We start from the raw sequence: 8,759 nt of genomic DNA on the forward strand, positions 1-8,759 counted from the left end.
TTTTGATACAGAGAGAGACAGAGCATGAGAGGGAGAGGGGCAGAGAGAGAGAGAGAGAGAGAGAGAGAGAGAGAGAGAGAGGAGAGAGAGAAGGAGACATAGAATCAGAAGCAAGCTCCAGGCTTTGAACTGTCAGTTCAGAGCCCAATGTGGGGCTCGAACCCACAAACATGAGATCATGACCTGAGTGGAAGTTGGAGGCTTAACCGACTGAGCCACCAGCGCCCCAAGAGTCTTGTTTTTAACCAATTCCCCATCACCTGTTTCTCTATAAGTCACCATTCATATTTGCAAGCATTAGTAATCAACTCTAGGTGGCTTAAACAGAATGGAATTTGTTGGAAGAGTACCAAGGGTTCATAAAATCTGTGGGAAAGTTAAAAACCAGCTCAGAAAACAGATAGAAGCTAAAAGAGGCTGGCAACAAAAAACTCAGCCAAGAAGCTCTAGGAATACTCTGGTTAGAATGCTGCCAAAGCTTGGCCTAGAGTTGTTACAGGAAGAGGCTAGGCAGAATGTTTTCAGGGACAGACTCTTCTCCTGGATTATTGAGATCAATATCATTTCTGTAAATAATTTGCTAGTCTCTGCACCTTTGTGTCAGTCCTTTTGGATTCAGTGTCAGAATTCCATTCAACAAACCTCAGCTACGTGCTGATACCTTTGCTGTCTAGAAAAGTAAAGCTCTGCTCTTTTTCAGTTTCCATATTGGGAAAAGCATTGGGATGGTAGGTAACACACACACACACACACACACACACACAACCACACACACACACACACACACACACACACAGCGAGGCCATCATTGGTGGGTTTATTTCTAGACTTGCTATTCTGTTTTATTGATCTGTTTATTTTGTTGCCACTATAACACTGCTTTAATTGGAAACATTGTATAATATGTTTTAACATCTGATAACTCAAAAGATGTAAAAATTTTCTTAGCTCTTTTCAGCTTAATATTTCTCAATGAATTTTGGAACCCTTCTATCAAGTTTCTAAGAATATCACATTGGAATTTTGTATTGGAATTGTATTATATTTCTGAATACATGGAGGAATAATTAAAATTTTTACAATATTGAATCTTCTTATCCAAGAACATGGTATATCTCTATTTTTTTAAGCCTTCTTTTATACTCCTGGATAATTATATAACTGTCTTAACTCAGATTTGGCATAATTCTTAAGTTTATGTCTTTGTTGTTAGAGTGGCTAGAATTTGTTCCATTTTATTTTCCTTTAAGAGTTTTAAGGCACTTCTTTTGGCTCAAGCAAAATCTTAACTTCTCATAATTTTATTATACAAATCCCTCTATGATTCTAATTTCCCTACTAAACCGTATGAACCAGTGAGCTAAATCCTTCCCAGGTTTATCCAGCATTGATTACTGAATTAAATAATATACTTTGTAGTATAAAGTTAAGGGTAAGGAATGTTTCTAAGGGGAGTAAATTCAGAAAAAAATTACCAGAACTGGATTAATTGGAAGATGGTGGCCACTGCACTAGTACTACAGTACCCCCTAGTGGACACAAGGAAACATGGTCTTGCTTATACCAGGAAGAAATCTGAAGGGGCTTTAGTGACCAACTAAGTAAACACTTTAGCTTACAGATAAGCAATCTGAAGAACAAAAAGGAGAAATGATTGGCTCAAGTTTACATGGCCAAACCAAAGCCCAAATCCAAGATTCCTAACTCTCATTTTTCTTTCTCTTCAACATCCTGTTACCCCCTCTCCACCCAAGGCAATCACCTGCTTGCTTGCTCTCTTCCTTCCTTTTCAACATGCGCTATACACCTATTATGTATCAGGGCACTAAGAATACAAATATATAAATATTTAGTCTTTGCCTTGAAATCTACTTTTCTTTCAAGTTCACTAATTTCACCTGTTTTAAGGGACTGAATTTGCTAGACAATCACCATAGAACCATGCAGGGGTAGGGTCTCAGTTATCCACAAACTGACTCACAATGTGATTAATTAATTACTGAGATTTGATTGGAAGGCACATTTGCAGATGTGTATACTGCCCTTGACCAGCTTCAGACTATTTCATGAAGAGAGAAGACTTTACAGACCCATCACTGTGAATTCTTTTGCAGAAAATGAAAATAGGATATTGAAGGTGTTTGTGTGTGCCCACCACCCAATCCCAAATGTTATCATTTGTGTGTACTTCATGGGGCAAATCTTGATTGAGGACCTATATGCCAAGCAGGTACTAAGTACTGGGTTTAGTGTGGTCAAGAGAACAGATATGGTTCCAAAGTTTCTGCTCTCATGAAGCCTACAGTGTCATATATATGTATGTGTGCAATTCCTAAAATCACAGGAAAACTTTTTCCCATTTCAGTCTGGCAAGTCACATTTTTAGGTTATAGAAATCAGGGTATGATAACATTTTCTTAAATTACTCTGTCCCACCATAAAGTACATAAATAATTAGGATTTGGGGCAAAAGGGACTGGAATTGAACCTCAACCACAATTTATAACCAGACAAATTCTCTTTTCTGAGCCCCAGTCACTTCTGTAAGATGAAATAATATGTATCCCTGTGAATGATGACAATTTATCATTATCCTTATTAATACCTAAACAGAGGCATTACTTCTTAAGTTGAAAGCATGAATTATAGATTTCTTTTCCTAAAGTGCAGAAAAATTATTGGGAGAGAAACATTAATATTGTTCACTTAGTTTCACCAAGAATGTCACTTTTCAGAATTAATACAGAAATGCATTCATGGCCACTGACATTTTAATTGAAAATAATAATAATAAAGGGGCACCTGGATGGCTCAGTTGGTTAAACATCCACCTCCTGGTTTCTGCTCAGGTCATGATCTCACAATTCTGTGAGGTCAGCCCCTGTGCCGGGCTCCGCGCTAACAGTCCAGAGCCTCCTTGCAATTCCCTCTGCCCTTCCCACACTCTCTCTCAAAACAAATAAATAAACTTAAAACAGCAGCAACAACAACAACAACAATAAAACAAAATTCTCTAACAATTGATGCTACTATAACAGTATTTCTTTAAGGTTTTTTTTTTCTATGGGGGAATATGTCCTTGCTCCACAGAGACAAAGCCCTGTCACTTCAGTGATGATGAACAAAACTGGTATAACCGTTATAAGGGATCTTCTAGTAAATTCTATCTAACCTTATCCCTCCACCTATGTAATGGTTTGACAAAGGCAGGAATCATGTTGTACTCCGCTTTCCCTGTTCTCTCCACCCAGTGGCACTTTCTGTAGACTTAGAGCATGCTAAATGTGGCTGAGAGGACCATACCTTATTATATGCTATTTAACATATAAGCTGCAAGAGAAAATCTGGCCCAAATTATAGGTAAACTTACTTTGTTTCACCTAGAAGGAGGTATTATGAAACAAATTCTACTCCTATAACTTTTCTGCTAGGGGAAAAAAAAGCAGTTAAAGTTCCCAATCTCTACTCAAACCAAAATAAAGCTTCAAAAGTATTTAGACACAGAGAAAAGGAATAAGGCAGATCAGGGAAGAATAAGTATGTTTGTAAATGGTGTGCATGCAGCAGGCCAACTTCCTTTCCCTGTTGTGATATTTCCTAAAGTGTGCTCCACATAATGCCAGTTCCAGCAAAAGCCCAGGGTTTCAAATAAGTTTGAGAAATTTTGCCCAGCATTTTCCTTTCTTGAAAGTTTACAGCGTGCATTGGTAAGTTAAAGCTTACCAGAAATCCTGCCTGTGATAAGAAAAGTGTTTAAAATTGTTTACCTACCCTTCTCCTGAATTTATTTGGCGAACATTTCACATATAAGCAGAACAAGTAGTTTCTGTGGAACACACTGACTTCAGGAAACTGCCCCACAGTATTGAAAAGGACCTCCTTATCTTGTTTATACAAAAATCCTAGCATTTTATCTCCAAATCCTGCCAGACTTAGAATGTGAGCATTTTCAGCAATATTTTAACAAAAGACGCCAATCTGGAGGTACCAGAAAGTTAACACAATTGAATCTTACTTATGTAAGAAGTCAGTTTGAATCCAGGAAGTGGTTCCCCAGCAATGCCTGGCATGTTGTCATAAAAACCAATAAACAGATATCCACGTCCTGTTTTGTAGGTGGACGGAACAGAGAGAAGGGGAAAGAAAACATAAAATTATCACCCCCAAATCTCACTGATGTTTCTTACAGTTTTCTACAAATTAATACACAGAATCCATTTTCCTTCAGCTCCATCTTGGGACTTCCAGTTTACCTTTGTGTATTTCTAATTCTCCTCTCTAGATGGCAGCACAGATGAAAAAATGCCAGAAAAACTTGGAGCCAACTGACTTCAGGAGCAACAAACAGCCATCAACTGCCTACCCACTACTCACCCTTTTTTTTTTTTTAAAGTGAAACCTAAGGTATGATGATTACACTTAATATTTTCAAATAAACCAAATCAGTTATACAGGGATGTAAAGAATTAATGAGAAACATGTCAGTGAAATGAGGAACTGACCACTTAGGAACCTCTTTCCCAAATAGTTGTTTTTTCTGTACCTTAACAATAATGTCATCAGTGTTCCTATGTCATGCAGAATGTCATATAAGCATGGTCATTTGCATCTTGACACTGGACATCTGATACAGCCAAACTCCAAGCCACCTGCTTTGCTGTGAGTATTGGGTTTATTTAAGATGTAAACAATGCTATTTACTGACCCTTTTGTCAACTGATGCTTTGAACCTTCTGTAAAGTGATCGCCATGTCACCAGATGCTGCACTGAAGCTTAAGAAGTTAGCAAGAAGGTAACACTTCATTAAAAGCATGCAACGTATGGTTGAATTAATAATGCAAGAGAAAAGGAGTGGAACAACCTTTATACTTTACATCAAAGCCCCACTAAGGATTTTTGAAACACTATTTCTCATCGTGTTAAAAAACAACATTCACATTCAGCTGAGTAAATTTAAAGATCAAGTTAGCTTTATTCAACAATTCATGAATGGTCAGCATCCCATTCAGCAAATAAAAAGGAGCTCTGAGGAGCAATACAAAATGGAAGGCTTTTGTAGGGCAGGGATAAGGAAAATGCAGATTACCTTATCTTTCTCTGGGGGGGCAGATTACCTATCTTTCTATCAAGTGGATTACCTCACTACTGCTAACCACTTCATTCCTGGGAGAGGCTGAAACTGCAGTTAGGTTAGGTACTAAGTACAGGTTTGGTGCTGTAGGCTTAGCACAAGTGACTCCATTTTGGGCCTATTGTTTCTTTTTTTTTTTTTAACAAGGGGGTCTGCCAGCAAGATGTTCATAAAAAAAAAAAAACATAACATAGGGAAGGCACCCCTATAACACATGGCATTTCAAGGGCTCAAGAGTACGCTAAAGAACACTGAATTGTTCATGTGTAATGACTTGGATAGAAGCTAAAAGGTGACCTGTGCCTTTTAAATAAACAACAATAAAAAACTCTCACCATGGAGAGTGAACATAACTGTAGTACATAAATAAACCCACCTGAGGCCAAGTAGATTGTCGGTCACATCTAAGAAAAAATGAATTTGCAGTGTTATCAGAGTCCTTTTTAAGTCATTCTTCTTCTTCTTCTTCTTCTTCTTCTTCTTCTTCTTCTCCTTCTCCTTCTCCTTCTCCTTCTCCTTCTCCTTCTCCTTCTCCTCCTCCTCCTCCTTCTTCACAAACATTCCAGGAAATTACTCCGAATACCGCATCTTTCCTTGAGGGAATACCTTTTAATATTCCTCAGGTTATAACCAGTTATGATGAGTCAGGAAATCTGCCTTTCCCCAAAACAACTCCTGGTGCTCTAAGGTTACGGAATGCTTTTCCCTGGGCTCTAGGTTTAGAGACAAAAATGAGTCCTAAAATGACTAGTTGGGGAGGCACTGAGGTTATGTAGAATATGAGAGCGTGAAAGAAGTTGGGATATTGAGTATGACCCGGCCACTGGCCTGCATATATCTCAAGGGCCACACCATCCCACACCATCCAGAGCTGCAGGCCAGCAGCCGTCAGCTCTGGGACTTTCCATCTAGCCAAGACCCAGGTTACTCCTTCCGAAACCTAGGACTCTTGGAGGTGTCACATACCCAGCACAAAGCTGAATCCTGAAAGTCCTGACCCATTAATTCTGTGGCATCTGTACGGCCACCAAACCTGCCATTCCCGAGACGTTTAATACCCTTGATGTGTGCCCAAGAGGGCAGCCCTTTTAAGGGATTATATCCCCTATGAACCATCATCTTCATACTTGATTCAGCTTCCAAATCCTCTCTTTCCTCTTAAACTTCTCCTCTGTGACCTCAGGAATTTCATTTATAATCAGCAAAAACCCTGATACTCACAACCTCTTCACTGGACATTCTTTAACTTTCTAGCCCTAATCTGGCTTTCCCTGAAAGCACACTGCTTCCCCTGCAGCCCTCACAAGCAGAAGCTGCTGAGTCAGGTTCTTTCTGTCACACCCTGTCATTTCCATGAATCTCGGTTTTCTGCCCTCTGAAACCCAGACCACATAGCCCTCAGGTCACACTCTCTACCCCAGCTGTCATCTGCTGACTGCCTAGCCATGTCCTGTGTTTATTAGAGATATTAGCAGCCAACACCAGTATCCCTTTTCGTTCCAAATTCTGCCAACGGTCTGGCACATTTGGTGTGTACATGAGGCATAGTTGAGCTCTTTCAGTTCCTCGATTCCATCTCTGGTTTCCTTCTCTACTCCGTTTCAGTCACCCAATCCCATGGCCACCCCAGACTTGATCATCAAGAAACCACAGCATCTCTGAACCCATGACTTTCTATTCCTCTAGTTCTTCTCCTTTGGTTATTTTTACTCTATTGATTTTTGAAACTTATTAAAAACTCTGTTTTCTCTTTATGTGTCATCCATTTGCTGTTTCCTTTCCCTTCCCTATTCTGAAAAGATTCCATGCTTTCTAATCTTAGCCCCATGGCCTCAATTCATTTCTCCATTATTCTTTTGTTTCATCTGTCTGACAAAACTTGAATCTAGTTGTTTGCCTTGGCCATTCTTTTGCCTGGGCTGCTGGACACTGCTGGAGAAAACCATATGGTCACACAGATCAGGCTGCCCTAAATTCATGCTCAGCAACCTTAGTGGGACTTCAGTACTGCCTGCAATTCTACCACATTCCCCTGACCTGCTTGCTCATTCTTTGAGTCACCAGAGCAGCTATTTTGAGAACTCCTCTCTCTTTCCAAACCCCATGCTTGCCTTCTTTACTATTCCCTGTATGTGGTTTTGTTTTCCACTTATCACAGGGGTGAAATAGGAATTATGAGATGTGAGCAGCCTCAGTTTTCCTGACAACCTATCAGCTTACATCTTTACCCACTTCATCTCTTTCCTCAACCTCACCTCTTTTTAAAAGATGTTTCCTCTCCCATCTAAGGTCCATCTCTTGGCCCATGCTCTGAGCCCTATCTCCTCCTAATTTCTCATTGACCTCACTGTCAGTTATTCCTTTTCACTCTTTTCTATATATTCAACCTATTCCTCTCTACTGAGGTTCCTTCCTCCTCAGGTTAAAGAAAAAAAAAAGCCACATTCTCCTCCATCTATAGCCTTCTCTCTCCTTGCTAGCTAAACTTCTTGGAAAAGTCATCTCCACTCACTGTTTCGACTTCCTTACTTTCCATTCACTCTCCCAGTTTGCTTTTTCCATGATAACCAGTGATCTCCATGTAGCTAAACTCAAGGAATACTTGCCGGTTCTGTCTTTATTTGACCCTATGCAGCATTTGACATGTTCTCGTTCTTGATACTTTCTCTTTCCCGGGCATCTGTGACACCACCTACATGCTCTTGGATATGTCTCTAGCCCAGACCTTTCCCTTGAGCTTCAAACCCAAAGAATTACTCCACCTGTAGGTTCTATTGGCATCTTAAAGTGAACTCATTTTCTCTTCAAATATGTACCTCTTCCTGAATTACCCCCTGTGAGTAGTGAGCACTACTCTGGACTCACTGATGCCACCAGAATCTTGTGTATCATCTCTGACTGCTTGGTGGAGAGAGGATGGACGTCCATGTATGATTGGCTGCATGTTGTCAGGAAGTGTGAGCTCTTCATCTAGTCTCATCTGGGTGGTCCAAATGCTGGCATGAGTTGTTGATGCCACTGTTGCCTACCCTGTCAGCACCAGAAGGGCCCAGTGTACCCTCTAGGTTTTGGAGGGCTTTTTTGTTTTGTTTTATTTTATATATACAAGTGTTTTTTTAAGTAGGCTTCACACCCAGTGCCCAGTGCAGGGCTTGTACTTATGACTGTCAGATCAAGACCTGAGCTGAGATCAGAGTTGGATGCTTAACAGACTAAGCCACCCAGGAGCCCTGCCCTCTAGGTTGTTGACCCTGTTGGCTCTGATGGATGATGATGGGCTGGCGGGAGGTACACACAGGCCCCAGGTAGCTTCGTCTTGCAGAGGGACAGTCCCATTCCCCACACCCCCAGCCAGCAATCCAGAAACATCTCTTCCTTTTGTCCAGCATATCCCCTTCCATATCAGGTTACTTCTTCTCCACTCAGCACGGACAAGACAAATCAATTCATATTTATACATGTGTATAAAGTGTTTAATCTAATTAACTCACATGTGTGTGAATTACATTAATCTCAAACAATAGAAAAGTTAATTATTTAAATCTCTCTCAATTTCAGTTTAATCTTGGAATTTAAGAGCAGAGTCCTTTGTATTTCACTTTTATAATGTAGAGTCTGGGTCTCTCT

Source organism: Suricata suricatta, chromosome 3 (assembly GCF_006229205.1).
Source record: "Suricata suricatta isolate VVHF042 chromosome 3, meerkat_22Aug2017_6uvM2_HiC, whole genome shotgun sequence".
NCBI classification, from domain to species: Eukaryota; Metazoa; Chordata; class Mammalia; order Carnivora; family Herpestidae; genus Suricata; species Suricata suricatta.